This window comes from Nicotiana tabacum, chromosome 6, assembly GCF_000715075.1.
Source record: "Nicotiana tabacum cultivar K326 chromosome 6, ASM71507v2, whole genome shotgun sequence".
Taxonomy (NCBI): domain Eukaryota; kingdom Viridiplantae; phylum Streptophyta; class Magnoliopsida; order Solanales; family Solanaceae; genus Nicotiana; species Nicotiana tabacum.
The window spans coordinates 109,384,964-109,405,192 of NC_134085.1; the positions used below are offsets into that span (position 1 = coordinate 109,384,964).

General features: G+C 38.3%; 1 pseudogene across 1 annotated transcript in view; it reads right to left on the reverse strand.

The window, feature by feature from the left end:
• Positions 1-338: 338 nt before the first annotated feature.
• The window catches only part of LOC142181702 (exocyst complex component SEC10b-like), a 25,986-nt pseudogene continuing 6,095 nt past the window's right edge, over positions 339-20,229 (reverse strand). The window contains exons 8-24 of the transcript XR_012710619.1: positions 14,789-14,880; positions 14,343-14,508; positions 14,182-14,258; positions 13,755-13,853; positions 13,565-13,655; positions 8,699-8,784; positions 7,917-8,090; positions 6,705-6,758; positions 6,360-6,488; positions 6,152-6,244; positions 5,896-6,042; positions 5,612-5,709; positions 5,223-5,307; positions 3,680-3,738; positions 1,295-1,393; positions 1,125-1,208; positions 339-806 (exon numbers count right to left, since the gene is read on the reverse strand). The product of XR_012710619.1 is annotated as an exocyst complex component SEC10b-like (transcript). The remainder of the gene's footprint in view (positions 807-1,124; positions 1,209-1,294; positions 1,394-3,679; positions 3,739-5,222; positions 5,308-5,611; positions 5,710-5,895; positions 6,043-6,151; positions 6,245-6,359; positions 6,489-6,704; positions 6,759-7,916; positions 8,091-8,698; positions 8,785-13,564; positions 13,656-13,754; positions 13,854-14,181; positions 14,259-14,342; positions 14,509-14,788; positions 14,881-20,229) is intronic.

Below are 20,229 nucleotides of genomic sequence, written 5' to 3' on the forward strand. Positions count from 1 at the left end.
TATTCGATTGAACAGACCTTCAACTAAATCTGACATTTGATTTTAGTTCTTGAACCTAGTTAGCATTTTAGCAAAATCATCTTTTAAGAGCTGTAAAAATTGAAGATGATGATTCTATTAAAATGTGTTTCCAACGTCTGTCAAAGCTTCATAAATTCATACTTCCAATTCTTTTTTTAATAACTGTGGTGTCCGATTCATTTTTCTTCTCTTGGGAGGATCATTCACAGATTTAGCCACAAATTAGTAGGCTAGACTCCAATGGGGAGCATGTATATCCTTAAATTTCTGCATATGGTAAAGAAGATACATCTACTATAACTACTTTAATCCAAGTATAGGACAATCAGACAATCAATATCTATAGCAGTAAACTGGTACATTTCTTTTATCTACTTTTTAACAATACAACAAGTGCCCACCTAGCACATAAAGAGGCTTGTCACAGTTAGCAAAAACATTGCATGTTCCAAATCTATTTTTTTTTTAAAAAACATATACCAGTAGATCTTAGTAAACAATAAATGACGATATCCACAAAAGGGGGCTCCAAATTAATTTCTTCCAAGGATGAATTTCTCTGGATCAACGATGTTTCTTTATCACTGAGTTCGGGTAATAGACAGCCAGCATGAGGTGGTGGAAAAGCTCTCACAATACAACTGCACTCTGTCCAGCTCACCACTAGAATAAAAGTTTTAACTCTAATTAGCATGTGATTTTGGTTCTAACTAGAGCTAGGCCATAAGGAGCTGAGTCTCGCTGCAAGCTTTGCACTCTTGTAATCCTCCCGAAGCTGAATGAACCTGAGTTTGCAGACAACAAAATGTTAAAGTATCATTCAAAAAAAGAAAAGAAGGGGGGAAGCATTCAAGAATATCAAATCCTTGACCATATTCATTATTCTGAAACTCGTTATTAATTGAATGAACTCATAAGTGGACCCGCTAAAATTGATATCATCCAATCTTTCTAGTATCTTACTGCTGATATAACAGAATTCCTTTGGTTGAAATATATGATAGACATGTGAGTAAAACACACATCTTACTTTATGAGAAAATCTGCAGGAGAAACAGTCTGTTTGTTCACAGCCTACAAGAATACTTCAAAATGTTAATTACCTTTGTGCATCTTTCCTAATGCTCGGGGTTCCCTCAAACAGTGTTGAAAGACTTTCTGGAGCAACAATAAACACATTTGCCATGCTGGAAAAAGATGATAAACCAGGAAATCAGGATGATATCATATTTTGTGGAAGGCATGCCAATTATTCAAAATAAAAGCAACTTACATGCCCAGCTGTTCAAATTTCTCATCAACAGAAGGGGCATTGAAACTACGAACAAACTCCCCATACTCTGTTATATCACGCTTCAAACGCAGTCCTCCACTACAGTAGACAAGGAGACAAATTATGCAATATACAAGCAAGCAGGAAGTTGTGTATTTTCTTTCCATCACATGTATCAACTTGGCCATGATTTCAATTTCACAATGAAACAGGCAACAAGTAAGAAACATCAGGAGAGACTGACCAAGTCACAAAACAATGCAGAAAGTTTAGTTTATATAGAACTGTGCAATCAAATGCACACTGAGATACACAATGGATTTAAATCTAAGTAGAGAATAAAGCATTACAGAGTGCAGTATACTTATTTCAGATTACTGAGTGTACAGGGGCATTACTTAGCATTGCAAAAACAAATAGAGGTGCGGCACTCAGCAGACAGAGAGATTAATCTGAATACAGGATCCGCTTGGATTTGGGCCTAGCTTACCACTTAAGAGAAATAAGAGAAGACCCGTCAAACAAACGCAACTAACAAGGATCCATCACATTGCGCTGGGGTGAGAAAGAGCAACTAAATAGAGCAGATCATGGTTCACATAACAAACCCAACTAATTAAGGGTTTAATCATAATTGATTGATCAAATTGGTGGTGGTGATACAACCCTAAAGCTGATACATTCTCCAAGTAATATTCACTGCCAGGAACATCAGAGTCGCAGAAGAAAAAAATAATAAAATAAATAAATAAAAAGGAGGAGGAGGAAGGTTCATCATCCGGAATTGCATGATGTAAAACCAATATCATCCAGTTCAGCATCCGAAAATGCATGATGTAAAACCCATTTTCCGGGAAAACTATTTACTCCAAACACAAATTGAATTCTGAAAATAGGGTCGTGCACCTCTAAGCTCTACAGTTTGAGTTGGAGGCGCCTAGAGGTGTGTGGAAAGTTAGGTACAAAGGGAAGAATATGAAGTAAAAATCAGATTGTGTTGTAGTAAAAAGATATATTAGCATTAACAACATGAAGAATACAGTCAAAAAATTCAAAATCATTACAGCATGAAATAAGAATACTCAATCTCACAATGGCATTTGAGGGAAGCATAAAAGAAGATGCCAAAAGGTTATGTTAGAAGAAATGGCTACGAGACTAGTCCGTACAATATGTTGAAATAGCAAAGGATGACAAGTCTAATGGGGAAAGAATGGCATCCTTGCTTCGGTGGTTTGAATCCACTTCTGAGCAGGCAAAAGGTCCAAACACCCCTTGAGTGAGAAGCAGATGTTGGTGAAAAAAGGAAGTTGAGTTCAAGTTTGGAGCACATGGCAAAATATGACGCCTATCACAAATTGAATTAAGGATAAGGATGTAGAAGTAAAGCGAGTTGGGGGATTAACTCAATAGAACTTATACGAGGAAATGAGACAATCAATGTCACTAGTGCCATAGGCTTCACAAGAGGCAAACAGATCCTTATTAGGGAGATCAAAATGGTCATGTGGGTAGAGATAGTTATAGTTTTGAACAAGTACATGGTACGGGAAATGATGAAGAAAGGATATCCTAGAGTTCGCTTTAACTTAAGTTTTAGTTGTAGTAAATACATATTTTAAAAAGAAGGAATCTCAATTGATAAAATTTAATAGTGGGGATAACCATACTATGTCCTTACAAGAAGACGTGATAGAACCATGTGTAAGGATGGTAAGGTTATCCCATGAGAAGCGATAACCACCAGACATAGACTCTTGGTCTCTGACAACTTCAAGCACTTTATATATATATTTTATAATGTTGGACTGGGATGAGCTTAATTGGAGCGACATGGTTAGTGAGGATTCATATAGCTGACCCTAACTTGCTTGGGATTGAGATGTTTCAGTTGATGTCCTAGTTGAGCAGTGACTGCGTTTTCCAGAAAGTGTTTGTCCATGCACAAATTTTGCATTCTCAACCCAAGAATGATCCTTGCAGCATCAGTACACAAGTTGATGCCTTGATGAACACAAAAGGAGATGATAGTAATCTCTTATCCGGCTTTCAATTTATGAGCAGAAGCTTCACAACTATTGAACTTCAGGAAACTAGATTCCCGTCTGGTTTACAATCGATCAAAAAGAGACTCTATTTTTCTTTATTTCTAATAAGTTGATTTAACAGACATCCGAATTTTCTTTCTTGGCTCTATCGCAATGCAAATATTTGCTAGAAGATAGCTTCCCGAACTCATTGAAACTAAGGGGAGTATAAGCATTAGCTTACTCTAGGCAGGGGAATAATTTTTACCATGGATCCTACGAGTCACTATGTCACTTTTGCAACTCCAATTTTACAACTTAAACAAGCAGCTATAACAGCATTAGCGAAAGGAAGTACCTTGCATTAAAAGTGAATTTTTGCCAATGATTAAGCAAGCCTTTGTGTAAACGATTCCCCTATTAAAAGTAAAAAATACACCAAATTGTTAGCAGAAATTTTGATTCAAAGAGTAATACAAATAGGAAAAAAATGCAGATAATGTAATCAGCTGAATTTATGAATGCAACAGAACACATTGTGCACAAAGCTCTAAAACAGTTGTTGATCCACTAAGGCCTCATTTGTTTGCACTTAATGGAGGTTTGAATCCTAATCATTCGGATCTCAAATATTAAGTGCGCTTGTTTTTTAAGTCCGAATCTTAATTAGTCAGGTCTTAATCATTAAGTGTGTTTGTTTTTTTATTTCCCAACCACTTAATGGGTCTGAATAGGTCTTATTGATTAAGATCTATAACAAAGACTTAATTTCATTAAGACGCTATCATCCACATTCACTACTAACCGCCGACACCGCCCACCATTATCACCTACACCACCATGCACCATCCAACCACCATCATACTCAACCACCATCACCAACCGCCACTGAACTCAAACACCACACTGACCACCACCATCCTCGACCATAGCCGCCACTGCTATTATTATCGACTACCATCACCCCCCAACCCCACCATCATTGATTACCACCACCGCCACCCCCATCATTATCAACTAATGCCACCATCATCATCCTCAACAACAACTACCCACCCACCCACCTCAACTACCACCATCAACCACCCCACCACCATCATCAACCATAGGTGTCATGGTCCACCATTATAAACTACCACCACCTATCACCACCTTCCTCAACCATAGCTACCACTACCAATCACCACTAACTACTACCTAAAACCACCACATCAATCAAAACCACCACCAACCACCGCCTCCAGTCGGCATTCATAAGTGCCACCTTCAGCCATCACCACCACCAACTACTATATAATTTTTTTTAAATATTTATTAATAGAATATTAAATTAATTAGTATTTTATTTGACTTTTCTATTTATCAATTGTTAAATAAGAAAAAAATTAAAAAAACAAACAGTCTTAATCATTTAGTATTCAGATATTAATATACATCTTAAATATTCAGATGTGTATTCAGATTCATATCGTTCTAATCTTAATACACATCTTAATATCCAGATGTGCATTCATATTCAGACGTTTAAGCTTTAAAATAACAAATGAGGCCTAAATATTAACATGTTCCTGACAATCCAAAAACAGTTATATAGGCGCATAGAGTAAATATCTCCTTCTGTTTTAAAATGCATGTTTGTCAGTTCAATTTATTTGGAGGTTCCATTGGATAGGAATTTTAGAGTCACAGGCTACATGGTCATTTCAATAGATCCATGTACCTAGACCAACAAAGAAAAACAAATCCCCAAAAAATAAATCATTAACCAGCTGGGTCAAGGATCACTTAGCGTAACTTGTAGCCTAAAGATTGGGCAACTGAAAACATAACACAGAGGACATTGCCAGCAGTATGGGGTCAGCTAGGATAAAGTATAAGCAGAAACAAGAACAGGATTATACCAATTCAGCCAGGAAAGCTTGTTTGTTAAGCCCTTCCAGTGCTGTGAATGCCGATTCAAGCACCCGCGAAAGGTACGCGACAACTCTGGTAAAGGGAGAAGCCGTAAGAAATAGGAAATATCCTTCAGAATTTTTTTTTAAAAAAATAAAAAAAATTCAAGAGGTCCTGATATGTAATACGAAGAAAGAGATAAGAAAATATATGAAAGGCCAATTCTATGCTATCGGAAACTTAGTACTTTGATACATTCTTGATTTATTGAGAATGGCATGTTTTGATTTTTTTCAAGGCAGTAAAGTAATAGGCAAGCTTAATATCCTTCCGAAGATCATATTTTTATAGCTTCTCTATTCTACATGACATAAGTAAAGTTTTAACTAGTTCAGACTTTGAACAAGCTTGTGTTGGCCGATGGTCAGGGGCAATGCCGTCATCAGGTGATCGATAATCTGTGGCTTTTTGTTCAGTTGAAAGTATGCGTTCCACCTGAGAACAGCCAAAGAAAGTGTAAGCAAATATCAAAGTACAACTCTGATTGGAAGGAAACAGAATAGAATCTGGGAAATTCAAACAGACTGGTGGTGACTATTGTGATGGTACTGCTGAGGCCAATTCCCACATACAAAGCCTAGAACAACCCTAAAACCAGATAAAATGTTTTGAATCACAGACCTCTGCCATAACAGTTTCAATGCACTGCTGAAGCCCCTTATAAGCAGCACCCTCAGCACTTGACATAGCTGTAGCCATTTCTTCACAGGAAGCAGCATGCGCACCATCCACAGGTAGTAAAAGCCGAGATATAGAGTTTGCGAAATACTGAAGAAAAGGAGTTCAAAATGAACATTACAAGAGGCAACACAAGATTGTGTTATTTCTCTAATCAAACAAGGATTTTCACAAGTCCACTAGCATCAAACCAACATACTTGCTGCACAATAGCCACACTGCTCCCACAACGTTGCACAGCAACCATGAAAGATCTGAAACTGCTTTCACCAGCCGCAGCTGCTGCTTCTGCCTAAATACCACAAATGATATGCTTAAATCAGGCAAATCTATGAAAGTATAATCATCTACAGTGAAAATTTACATAAACTTCAGATAGTAATAAACAGGAATGCCAAAGTAATTACAGCAGAAGCGGCTGCAGCAGCTACCCTTCGACTAACGCTAGTTCCAAGCACAAATCTTTCCCTTAAAGAAGCAGCCTCGGTAAGGCTGTCTCTGGCTCTTTCAAGACCTTCAGTTATGTATATACTAACCTGAAAAAGTTTGAACAAGGCAGGTAATGATATTGATACCACATAAAAAATGAAAATAAACCCAATCTCCCAGAAAACTCATATTGAATTACAATTTTTACCTTTCCAAAAAAAAAAAAAAAAAATCAGTAAGTTACATACTCCGCATGCCAGATGAAAGTAATGTAAATACTGCCAGCAGAAACAAACTTCAAAATAGAAAGGTAATGAACTTACTTGATCTAGAAGGCATGTAAAAACAGCTCTTACATTTGCAGCAACTGCAGCAGGCTGTACAAACAGACTAACAATCAATTAGTTCAATCCTGTAAGGTCTGAAATGAATCAAGTTAGATCAATATCAATCTCTTAGGACAAGGTGCTGTTCGAAGACCTTTGCACAAGTCTACAAGAAACGGACAACAAAATATTTGATTACTTTACTCCTCTAACATGACCAATAAACTTGTCAGAAGAACGTTCACATTGCCTTTTGCGGACAAAGAACATGACATCTTCAAAAGGACGTTAAAAATAAGCATAACACATGTAAAAGTGATGGAAAACAAAGAATATCTTTTACATACGCGCCAAGTTTATCAACTTTTTGGAAAGTGATAAAAAGGACACCCCTATTGTCACTCCAAAAAACGCTCCCTAATGAACTGGACAATCAGTGGATTTCTACCAACAAAGAAAAAAGTGATAATCTGAATAAGGAATTTTTAAATCGACTTGAAGTTCTAGACAACAACTTTCTAATTTTTGCTTGTGGATAATTAGCATACACATTTCAGGAAGAATTGCCTCTGTTCGCTAAATAATTTAGTTCGTTCTAACAGAAGACAAAGCTACGTGCACAAAGAAATCAATGAAGTTCAGAGTAATACAGATGAAGTTAGCATGCCAATCTTTTCTACATCACAGTTTGCCGAAATATATCGGATAAGCCAGAATGAAATCCTTGCAACAATAAGTGCAAGAAAAAAAAAAAAAAAAAACTAAATTTTATCCTTGATTCAGTTTTTCTATAAAGAAGGAAACTAGTAAAATTACATTGTTTCCAAGTATCTGGTATCTCTTCCCACTTCTACAGCAAATTTCTCTAAAAAGCATCATGATGAGGACAAGAAAGACTGCATCTCCCTCCTCCTCCCTCCCTCTCTCTATCTCTCTGAATAAAATGAAATAACCACTGGCATCCACTCTCGAACCCTTCTCTCACTATCAAGATTTATTACAGAGAGTCCGTCAAACCGAAAAGGCTACATATGAAATTTGTAAATTCACTGAGCATTCAGGCACAACGCAATATATATTTTTTGGATCTTCCACTAAGCTTAATTTTTTAAATCAAGAAGCTGTTCCCCGCCATCTTGGAGGTATTTGCATTCCAAGAAAGAGTAAGTTGTAGCTCGTGCAACATCTTGAAACATATGTCACATATACCTGTGATGAAAACAAAGTGCATCTGGATACTGCTTCTTCATTCCAACGCACAAACTCTGTCACCACAGTGACAGAAATTTGCTGGTGAGAGGATGCCATTGAAGCACCTTTTGAGCGTCCAATTGTTCCAGATGACTCAGAGGATTGCTGGCCTTCAGTACGCAGCTCCTCCATCTGCAAAGTGTAACCAAAGTGTGTTTACACTAGTTCATGAGTACATGTCAACATAATATGTTAAAGGTGGAAAGCTTCCATAAACACTGAGTTAAACAGCTTGCTGCAAGTTCATGCCACTAATAACGATCTTTTTCTGCTAAGGTTGTACCTCTAGAAGCTCAAGATTTTTTAATGGTTTCCAGAAAAACATAAGTGAGTCAGCTAAACTAATGTACTTAATGTAAATAGATTAGGTTAAAATCCACCCAAAGTCATCCTATTGCAGCTTATTTGGTCTCTGCAAGGAAATAATTTCAAGATTTCACAGAACCAGCTAACATAGCAAGTTGCCAGTCAATAAATCTGTTGTCTTTCGCTTTACAGTGCTTCAATCTCCATTTAATTTATCCTCACAACCAAATAAAATATTGGATAGCAGACATGTTAATATTTAGAGTGTTATTTCAGCAGTTATTTACCTCTATGGTGTAAAAGTCTCTTCTTAAATTTTTCTTCTGCGACTTAGAGGATGAAAAAAAGGGCAAAAAGAAAGAGAGGACTAGATAGAGATATATCCTGAGGTTAAGATGATAGAGATAGACCACTAAGAGACAGACTGTCCCAACCTTAGCTTTGTAAAGTTGTCTAAGAGAGGCCTGCTCATACTCGATGTATATGTCTTTGTGTGGTAGAAACAGAGATTCCGTTAACCCTGTAACAAGAGGAAAAAACTACATGAGAATGTAACGGACATATACCAAAGGCATAATCAAGTATAATAGAAAAAAGGAAACAGCACCTGCTTCTTTCGAGACCATTTAAACAGTAGAAAATTTCTTCACCAAAAAGTGTTGCAGAACAAATATTTGATTTTACCAATCAAATATTCTGTACTTTTTTGGAACTCAAGCAGACGCAAAGACTAACTTAGGATAACACAAGAAAGGACAGGTTTAAGATTTGGTATTTACATCTACATATTCCCCATTGTAGTTTAGTTCTATACTTCAGATAAACACTCAGCAACTAGGACATTATAATTGATCAATGTTAGAATGTTAAAAGTTAGAAATAAAATATTAGAAGTGTCCAGTTCTAAAGTAGGATATTGTCCAACATTGGAAAGATAACATGCGCATAACGTGGTTAACACCTATAAAGCGGTGCTTCTTTTATTTATCCAATCATTAAATCATCAGTATATCTCATCTCTTATCTTTATTTTCTCACTAGATATCAATCCTCTTCTAGGTAAAGATCTAGGTAGCTTCTGTCTACATGGCAGGTCAGCTGACTAATGTTTTTTACTCTTTCATAATTTTAGTACCGTGCCCGTGCTCGTGGCACCACTCACTCTTAATTTTGGTGACATTTCGGCCTACCATCCTTTATTGACCATTCCTGCAGTACGTGCCCTCTCTGATTAGTGCTTCGACAGCACAGTGCCTTTTGCCGGCAACTGTTCTAATGGTACTGTATTTCTCTTGAGGTGACCATTTCAGATCATTGTGCCTCCTTTTCGATTATCATTTGGCAGTACCATGTCTCATTCTGATGACTGTCCCAGCGACACCCGCGTCTTTCCATACCATAGTTCTAGCATAAATTTTTCCACAAGATCCCCAAGACTAAACCTTTTCCACTAAGATTCCAATAATCATAACTTTTCCGGCAATTGTCCAGCAAGATCTCTGGCAACCATATCGTTGATCAAGTACTTTATACTTTCATAATAAGCAAACTCAAATTGGTTTTCCCACTTTAATTTCAAAGGGACATGTCAGGTGTTAGAAGTAGAATATTTTTTTTTTGATAAGGTAAAATTGTATTAATCAAAAGGGAGAGAACTCCCGTATACGGGAGGTATACCAAAAAGTAGAGAATTTACAGCAGAATATGATTCACTACAAAAGACGCCCAATTTTCTATACAAGTAGGGGCTATATGAGTGCACCAAAAAGCGATCAAAGATAAAAGACTATTCTTAAGATGTGAAAAAGGAGACTCAATCCCCTCAAAAGCTCTCCTATTTCTCTCCCCCCAAACTATCCACATGAGAGCTAACGGAGCGAACTTCCACGCCTTTTGCTTTCTTCTCCTACGGAAACTGGCTCAACCATATAACATTTCCTTTGCAGAACTTGGCATCACCCATTGAACACCAAAAAGATTCAGGATTGCCCTCCACAAAGCCGAGGACACAGGGCAATGCAACAAAAGATGATCAACTTCTTCCCCTGAGCTTTTACACATGTAGCACCAACTAACAAGTGTAATTACTCTCTTTCGCAGGTTTTCAGCAGTCAAAATCACTCCCCTCGCCGCTAGCCATGCAAAAAAGCACACCTTCGTGGGCGCCTTAGGAATCCAGATCGAGGAGTATGGAAAAGTGGCCTCCTCTCTCACCAACATGCTCTGGTAAAAGGACTTTACGGTGAACAAACCATCGCCACGCAAACCCCATCTCCAAGAATCACCAGATGGATGGGGCGTGTCTTGCCCATATAGCAGTGTCAACAAATCTTGGAGCTCCGCAATCTCCCAATCTTGCATGTTCCTTCTAAATGAGAGGTCCCATACTACCCCCCCTTCATGCTCCTTACGAATTTGTTGAACCACCAATTTCTTCTGGTTTGAAACCCTGAAGACGTGGGGGAAGGAGACCCTCAGTATGATTCCAAAAGCTGATTCTCCTTTCATCTCCCACCCTGTAAGTGATGTTGCCACTGAAGGCTTCCCATTCTTCATGATGCTCCTCCACATGCTACACCCGAAAGGTGCTATGATTGCCTTGGTCCTCCAACCCCCTCCCGTGGAATCGTACTTTTCTACTATGACCTCCCTCCATGGAGCATGCTCTTCTACCCCGAATCTCCACAGCCACTTCCCTAACAAAGCTCTGTTGAATACCCTAAGATCTTTTACTCCCAAGTCCACTCCACTTCTTTTGGGAAGTGACTGTCTGCCAATTCACCGGATGAAACTTTCTAGTTCCATCCGCCGCATCCCAAAGAAAATTCTTTTGAAGCCGCTCCAGTTTTTCTGTGATGCTCACGGGAGCTTGCAACAAAGACAAGTAATAGGTGGGCATACTCGATAAAGTGCTTTTAATAAGCACTTCCTTACCGCCTTTAGACAAGTATCGTTTCTGTCAGCCTGCTAATCTTTTTTCAAACCTTTCGATCACTGGATTCCAGACCGTAGTATCCTTATGCGAAGCGCCCAATGGGAGACCAAGGTAAGTAGTGGGAAGGGAGCCCACCTTACATTTGAGAATATAAGACAAAGCATCAATGTTAGTAACCTCACCCACCAGGAAAATCTCACACTTGCCGAGGTTGATTTTGAGTCTTGATAATATCTGAAACCACTGCAAGACTTGCTTCAGGTAGGTCAACTGATCCATATCGGCATCACAGAAGACCAGGGTGTCATCCGCAAAGAGCAAATTAGAGACTCTTCGGGCACTAGAGCACCCCGATCGGAGCTGAGAATCCTCTCAAGAAGTCACCGCCCGCCGCACGGTCCATCATTTTACTTAGAGCATCCATCACTAGAATGAATAGCACGGGGGATAGGGGGTCACCTTGCCTGAGACCCCTGGAGCTGCCAAAGAAACCACACGGGCTACCATTAACCAGGACAGAGAATCTGACTAAGGAAATGCAGAACTTGATCCATCCCCTCCATCTTGCCCCAAACCCTATCTGCATCATAATGAAATCCAGGAAGCCTTCTCAAGGTCCAACTAGCATAGTAAGCCGGGTTCTCTATTTTTCCTTCTGGAATCTATAAGTTCATTTGCCACCAAAGCAGCATCCAGGATTTGCCTACCTTCCACAAACGCATTCTGGGAGGACGAAACAGACACGTCAAAAACCTTCTTGAGTCTGTTGGAAAGCACTTTAGAAATAATCTTGTAAATGTTCCCCACAAGACTAATAGGCCTGTAGTCTCTTATACAAGATGCACATTCTTTCTCAGGCACAATAGTGATAAAAGAAGCATTGATGCTTCTCTCAAAAACACCATTCACATGGAAGTATTCAATGGCTTCCCTCAACTCCCCCTTGATGGTGTCCCAACAGAGCTGGAAGAAGGCCAAGGAGAAACCATCAGGCCCGGGGGCCTTATTACCAGCACAACTCGACACAGCCTCGTGCACCTCCTCCTCCTCGAAAGCCCTTTCTAGCCGCTCATTGTCTCCCTCCCCTATGTGGTTGAACTCTATTCCCCCCCCCTTCCCCCAAAGTCGGCCTCCAACTAACTTCCTCTTTGAATAAGTTCTCATAAAACCCCACTATCGCCCCTTTTACCTCCTCATCTCCCTCAATCCTCACCCCATCCACAACTAAGGACTCTATGAAGTTTCTCCTTCGATTGGCAACCGCCACCCTGTGGAAAACTTAGTATTCGAATCCCCCTCCTTTGACCAGAGCGCCCTCGATTTTTACCGCCAACTAGTCTCCTGAGCTATTGCTAACTCGACTAATTCCCTCTTAACCTCCCCCAAATATTAGAAGTGTCAAGTTCTCACATAAGATATTGTCCAGCATTAGTCGAATTTATATGTGTATTATCATGGTTGACACCTATAAAAGGTGTATTGTGTATTTACCATAACATCAACTCATCAATATATCTTTTCTCTTTTCTTTATTTTCCAACTATCAATAGCTAGAGAAAACAGATAATACTTGGAATGAAAGAAAAAAATTATTAAAAAGGAGAAAAAGAACAAGTGAGGGATTGTCCAAGACTTCAGCTTTTTGTCATCAACCTATTTCTTAGTGATATATAACTTTTGGTGGTAAGGAAGGAACTCAAGTTTCTTCAACAATCGTTATTTACCACCAAGCTTCACTAGCCATGCGGTACCTTCTTTTTTCCCATTCAATGGTAGAAGATATCCGGTCTTCCTTCTTTTGCTTCTACCTCCAATTCAATTAATTGATCTTCTTCCTTTACGCCAGAAGGGGGGAAAAAAGAAAGAACAACTTTATCATCTTTCTTCCCAGCCTAGTGGACCAAATTGATTAACTGCTTATCCTTCTGCCATTCTTATATTGTTTTTTCTGCTATCTTCAGTGTCTTTTCACCTCCTCTTGACGAGGAAATGAACGTTCTGCAACGGAATTGAGGTAAATCTTCTATTTTACATCCAATAGCAATACCTTATTCTTATTGTGTAGGGCTTTAGAGATTTGTCACAGCCCTTATTATTTCTGCATCCTAGTTAACAAAGTGATTTCAGTGTCAAGACACTTTAAAATTTTCCATTAAAGAATACTTATAATTTTTTGGCTTATACATGTCTCCATAAAAGTACATCCTCAATATATCATTTTGAAGCAATATGTAATCCAAATGAAAAGCAGTTATGTACTGTGTACCAGTGTTTGTATTCTTCACTTGGAGGTTCCAGCACATTCACACAACAAAAAAGTTAAAAAAGATGTTTGCGAAGTTGAGATGATGGAAGGCATTTCTACCTTCAACATCCAAGTCGCCACACCCTACCCCACGTAAATCTCTTGCAAGCTCCTGTGTCTTCTCATATGCCACGGCTAGCAATCTGAGATACTGAATGCACAAAAATGAACAGGAAAAGGATCAATTAGTGGGTCATTCTTTCCCTGTCAATCAGCACCTTAGAAGAAAATCTCTTGTCATGTTACTCACTAATATAAGTCCTCCTTCTTCCATGGGAGGTGCGCTGACAAGAGACGGCTTCAGTAAGAGTTTCTCAAGAAGCTTTGGAACACGATCCTCCAAAACACGCTGAACAACCACCACAGATTAGTCACTAAATCACAATTCACAAATCACAATACATTTTTTGCAGTAACGCATTTAGGCAATCATTTTACTTGAATGGCAACCAGAACCAATACAGAATAGCAGATGACGTGGAGGAAGCTCAAAACATTAAATAGGGAGCAACGTTACAGAAAAATCAGTGAATATTCATCGGAAAGCATGTTGGTCATATAACAAGTCAAGAATTAGCAAAATCACTCTGATATACTGGAAACATCATCGCACCAGAGGAAGATAATTCTAGAACTAATCTACCTCAAGCACAACGCCAGTAGTAACCCACCCATACCTGAACCAGTATTGACATTACATCGTTTGGGGAAGGAAAAACGGCTGCAATAGTGGCTGCTTCTTTCCGCACAGTCTCTGAAAGTAAATCCAAGGCGTCAGGAGGCATGTACTAAAAAGAGAACCACTGTTTGATTTTCAGATCAATTTGTCATTGATAACCTGTAATCTCTTTAAAAATTGAAGAAAGACCACGCGCGACATTGCTAGGGCTGGGCTGGGCACCCTGATCTCCAAGAACCAATTCAGCATCTGCATTCATGACCTCCACATCGAACATTGGACATAATCCCACATAGTGTTGCATAGCACTGGTACCCCTATTAAACTGCTATCCAAAAGTAACACGTCAAAAGCTGAATTTTTTTCTGAAATGTAAATAACCTAGAATATGATATTTGACTCTAAGTACACAATGGAAACATCAGATGGTTCAAAAGAGAAGCAACCAATGGGGATCAAGAATGAAAAACTTAATAACCACTTTGTAAAGCTCCAAGCTCTTTTTCTAGATTATGATCAACTCAACTTATTTTCAATAGGACTTTACATATGGAGCTTTAACCAGAGGAACAAAACTATAGGTCTACGTGATTTACTTGGTTTACCTGCGACAGAATTTTTGCACATTCCCGCATTGTAGACAACTCCCGCTTCTGTGAAGCCGCATCAAATCGAGCTAGTAACCTGTTTTCCAACTCTACAGGCACCAAATACGAAGAAACTTAATATGTCCTTTAACAAAAAGCAAATACTATTAAATTTGTAGGTTAGAAGGCCAGTAAGAAAATAAAGACGAATAATAAGGAGAGTCCTCACTTCTTTATTATTTTCCCAATCAGTAAGTTGCCAACGAATTTCTATAAATGTTATCTTCTCAACATTATCACTCTACAAATCGTGCATGCAATATATACTATCAATCAATCAACTACTTCTAGATCCCAAATATGAATCCTCTGTATCTATTACACTCCATGTCTCCATCAGGCCTATTTCTTTTCAATACAAGACAACCTGTCTTTTAGGACAAATTAAGGGTTATCTAAAGGTTCTCTAGATTGCACAATTACTCTTACATGGACATATATGTCTCTAAATAGGATAGAGAGGCTTTTGACGACAAACCTAACGCAAGTATAACAACAACTAAGTCTTAATCTCCAAAGAAGAACTGCATAAAGAAAACAAGGATGAACAGACAAAAAGCTGCCCGCATGAGAGAACATAAAACCTTCCTTAGAATTACCTAAGACAGATCTTAAACTACAGTACTATGTGTCTGCTTCATAAGAGACACATGAGAAAAGAGGTATTTCATACCCAAGTAATGGTTCCTAATTCAGTTCATACCAATATCACTTTTTTCTTAATAAAGAACACCAGACAAAACCAATGATTGCTAGTTCAACCTCAATGAGTTAAAACAGATACATAAAAACTCAATCAATTTTGTTGGGTAATTCTTCAATAAAAAGGGATAATTTCACATAAGAACAATTGGGCTCCCCATTTTTCAATTTTATAGCCCATATTTTAATTTACAACCAACTAGCCCAAAAATAATAGGCTAAGATTCAACATCCAACTCTAATAGGTTCTCAAAATTACCATTTAATTTTTAAAAAGGATTGCTCAAGCTTTTAAGTTAACTTTCGAATTAGTAATTGTGACTCAAATATTAGTTCAACAAACCAAATCCATTTGGATGGTGAAAATTAGATTTTAACAAGCTTAAATATGTGGATTTAAATTCCGAATTTGATTTTGTGAGAAATTTGGAGTGGGTGTTATTTAGACTTGTTAGAAATAGTATAAGGAGGTTGTATATAAAATTTGAAGTCATTTAATGGAGATTTGGACTGGTTTTGAATAGGAATTGCAACTGAAAATCGTGAAAGAAGTTCTTCTACAGACGTTTGTATAAAGGTGTATAAAAGTGTATAATAGTGTATACGATGTGTTTATACACTCATATACACTATTATACAAGATTATACATAATTATACAAAAAACTGACTTCGTCTTCTTCCTTGCGTTTTTTCTGAAATTTAACTCAAATCTTGCTCAAATCTACTCCAAATCACTTCAAATTTAAACTTTGAACTCCTTTTGATATTTTCAATCAATTGGAACAATACTCAATCCAAACAACTAAGAATTACAAGAAATTCTATTTTTTAAACCAAAGCTTTTAATGCCCTTTAATGGTGGACTTCTACTCTTCAATTTTTTTACATTGCAACCAGGTGCTATAGGGGAGAAGCAGTAATGGCGGATGGCCCCTTGAAGCATATGTAAAAAAAAGTGAGAAGAAGAGAGAGTGAAAATAATGGTTGTGAGCACAGATTTAACTCCATAGCTTTTAGAAGCAATGGTTGTAAGAACACATATTTTGAATTTGCAAGAGCTAGTGTTTTCAAAATATGTACAATATAGGCTAGGTGGGGTAAAACTTAAAAACATGGGCCATTTTTTGTTATGGTGTGAAGTCATGTGTATTTTCTTGTAATTCTTTCGAATAAAAACACCAGCACTCTTAGCTACATCAATTCAGGCTTACACGGGGTCCATACTAGCATATATATATACACACACACACACCGTGTCTTTTATTTCCGTATTGATGTCAGTAGTATCTAGGCCAACTTGCAGACACCTAGATTAATCCACTGAATACCTGTTACCTTCAAACAGGCCATCTTATTAAATAGAATAGAAATTGGAGAGGGTGAGTTGAGGCTTGCCTTTCACAACATTTAGTTTTGTGCCATATAGAGTTGACAGTCCAACAAATTTGTATGACACTTGGGATGGGAGAGGGGGAGTTCATTGGGATGAGATTTAGAAGCAACCTTCAAGATTGAGAGATAGGGGAATTTCAAAACCTGGTCGAGCTACTGTGCAGGCAGCATGCACCAGAAGCAATATCAGATTAGTGGGGTGTGTGTGTGTGGGGGGGGGAGCAGGGATTGTCTATTCATAGTTAAGTCTGACTACCAAAGTTAGTGAGAGAGAAGTCGAGCTTCCCACACCTGTCAATTCGGGTCCCAAGGGCGTCTATGAAGGTTTGTCTCTTCACGTGGTTCGCAGCAAGGGGGAGTGATACTAACAGCAGAAAACCTGAGAGATAGGGATCACTTATATCAATTGGTGTACCATGCGCATATATTTGGGTGAAGACGTAGACCATCTTCCGTTAAATTGTCAGGTGGCTGCACATTTCTGGTGGGTGGTTCTAGATTGGTTTGAAGTACAGCGGGTGATGACGGGAACAGTGAAGGAGGCATTACACAATGGAGCTTTTAGAAGGAGGAAAAGAAGACTGAAGGCATGGGATGTTGTTCCATTAGCCCTCATGTAGGAAAGAGAGGAACAAGAGATCGTCTGAACGGTTTGAAATTTATTTTGTAACATTAAAAAATAGTCTCTTGTTCCTAGTATCTTTTCGCTGCACCCAAGAATTTCCTATAATAGAAGATGGAGTGTGTAGGTTCTCTATTATTTGTGTACGGCTTGTATACGGAAATTCTCCATCATTAATAAAACGGAAAAGTGTCAAATATATCCCTCTACTTTCATAAATTGTTTAATTATACCCTCCGTTATACTATCCACCCCTCAGAGCCCCTATGGTTACACTTTGGGGCCAGATATACCCTTATTTTAGATGGAGTGCCACGTGTCACTACCAGATTAATTGACCCATCCCTTTTTTTTTTCTAACCCGATTCACTTAAAAAAAACACATTACCTGGCCCAAAGTCCACCCCATTGCTTCTCCCTCTCACCTCTTTTCCTCCTCTCTTCTCACTGTTGTAACCATTTCCTCCTCTCTTCTCACTGTTGTAACCATGGCGGAATGTCCACCAGCGAACTCACCAGAAACCATGGAGAACCTTTAGATTTGTCACCTCGCACTTTTTCTTCCCCTTTCTCTATACCTACAAACACATTTACACAGAGATCTGGAGAAATACATACAAGAGACCGGAGATCTGAAAGTTTCGGCTCCAGATTTTACTGGATTTGACCGGAAATACATTTTTCTGGCGAGTCATTGCTCTCTTTTCTCATATTTTCCTTTTCTTTATCAAATCCGTCAAGAGGAAAGTTGTTGATGTTTGAGGTTGCAAAGACTGCAGCCAAGTGAAAGCTGGTGGTGGTTACACATTGAACATTGCTAGCAATGTTACCGTAAGGAGCACTATTCGAAGGCTTAGGGAGCAGACTGAGAGCTTGAGTCATTTAGCTGCTTATTGAAATTTGAATTCGAAATAGTCTCCACTGTTAGATATTAAGAGAGCTTGAATCTTGATTTTGCAATTAGAGAGCGGGAATAAGTACTGTGTTTGAAAATTTTGGTTTAGCCTAAGCATTGGAACGATGTTCCCAATGTGATATGTCCAGGAAAAAAAGGGTTATACATACTGGTTTTATGTCCATGCTTAGCATTATTTCTAATTAATAGTAGGACAATAGACTTGCAAAGATTTGTCACCTGAGAGAGACGATAGTACAATGTTACAGTTTGTATTAACTATTTTAAGCATTGAATTGATGGGTTTCAGAAGAAATCACAGTGAGGCGAGGGAGAAGAGAGGAGGAAAAGAGGTGAGAGAGAGAAGCTGTGAGGGTGGACTTTGGGTCGGGTAGTGGATTTTTTGAGTGAACCGGGTTAGGAAAAGGGGATGGGTCAATTTAATCTGGTAGTGACACGTGGCACTCCGTCTAAAATAAGGGTATATCTGGCCCCAAAGTGTAACAGTAAGGGCTCTGAGAGGTGGATAGTATAACGGAGGATATAATTAAACAATTTATGAAAGTAGAGGGATATATTTGACCCTTTTCCGTTAATAAAATTATTTACCCTGCAGAAGAAACATCAATTGCAGGATTTGAGATCCTTAAAGTCCGTCTTACAGCTCTAACAAAATACAACAAGTAGAAGTGGTATATAGATAAATAAGTTGCTAATTTTGTACCATTGCAGTATTCTTGGAGGTTGGCAACAGCAACTTCCAGCCCTCTACTCGCAGTTGCATTACCAACAGCTGATGAGATAGTCATGCTTTGTCTTCCAATATCATCCTCAGCAAATGATCCTGAAATAGTATAGATGTCAAAAGATAATCTTTATAAAAATCTTCGGAAAAAGAAGAAAATAAGTGCTAACATGAAAATCCCTTGAAAAATATTGTTGAACGTAACTGCAGCCAGAAAATACAATATTGTTACACTCTTGTATACCAACAAAGAGTTCAGTGTCGAGTCCATTTGTTTTATCTAAAGAGGAACAGCACAGAAATGAAGGATAAGATATCCTCCTCAAATGGAAACGAACATTGTGCAAAGTGCATGCATCAGTACATTTAAGATATTAAAAACCTAGGTCTAAAGTAAAACAAGCGATGAGGAGAATGAATAGTGATCAAGACAATTGGTCATTGACTGGGACACGCAAAATCCAACGGTCAAACCAAACCACTCTCAAATGCCCCTCCTAGCCCTCAAAAAAGAATTTAGAACGGGCACAGAGCAGCAGGATATTCGCGTCAGCTATTCTGCTATGTCATTTGTCATACATATGATATGTTCCTGAGTAATGGAAAACATGTAAAGAATGCGAGCCGCTACACATTTTATGGCACCGGCCAAAACATTTGAAGTTCATAAAGTTTCCTGCATGATTATGAGATTAAAATACAGAGATACAAGATGTTATGTCAATGAAAACCTCATGAGGAGACAATGTGTTAGCTTTGCTTAGTCAAGGAAGGAAAATATCTAAATCAGGGTCTAGACAGGAAAAAGAGGACCCAGCTCCAGGCTGCTCGGGGCATAGCTGAAAACTAAAATAGGGAACTGAACAGGAAATAATGAGGAAAGACGAGATACATAGAGAATACAGAGATTAGGTTCAAGACACTGATATAACAACTCCACATCGGAAGCCAACTGTATAAACTGTATTATTAATAAGACTACAGATAAAAGCCAAATGACATATGATTATGATACAGAGGCTTAAAACTCAGAAGCAGCTAA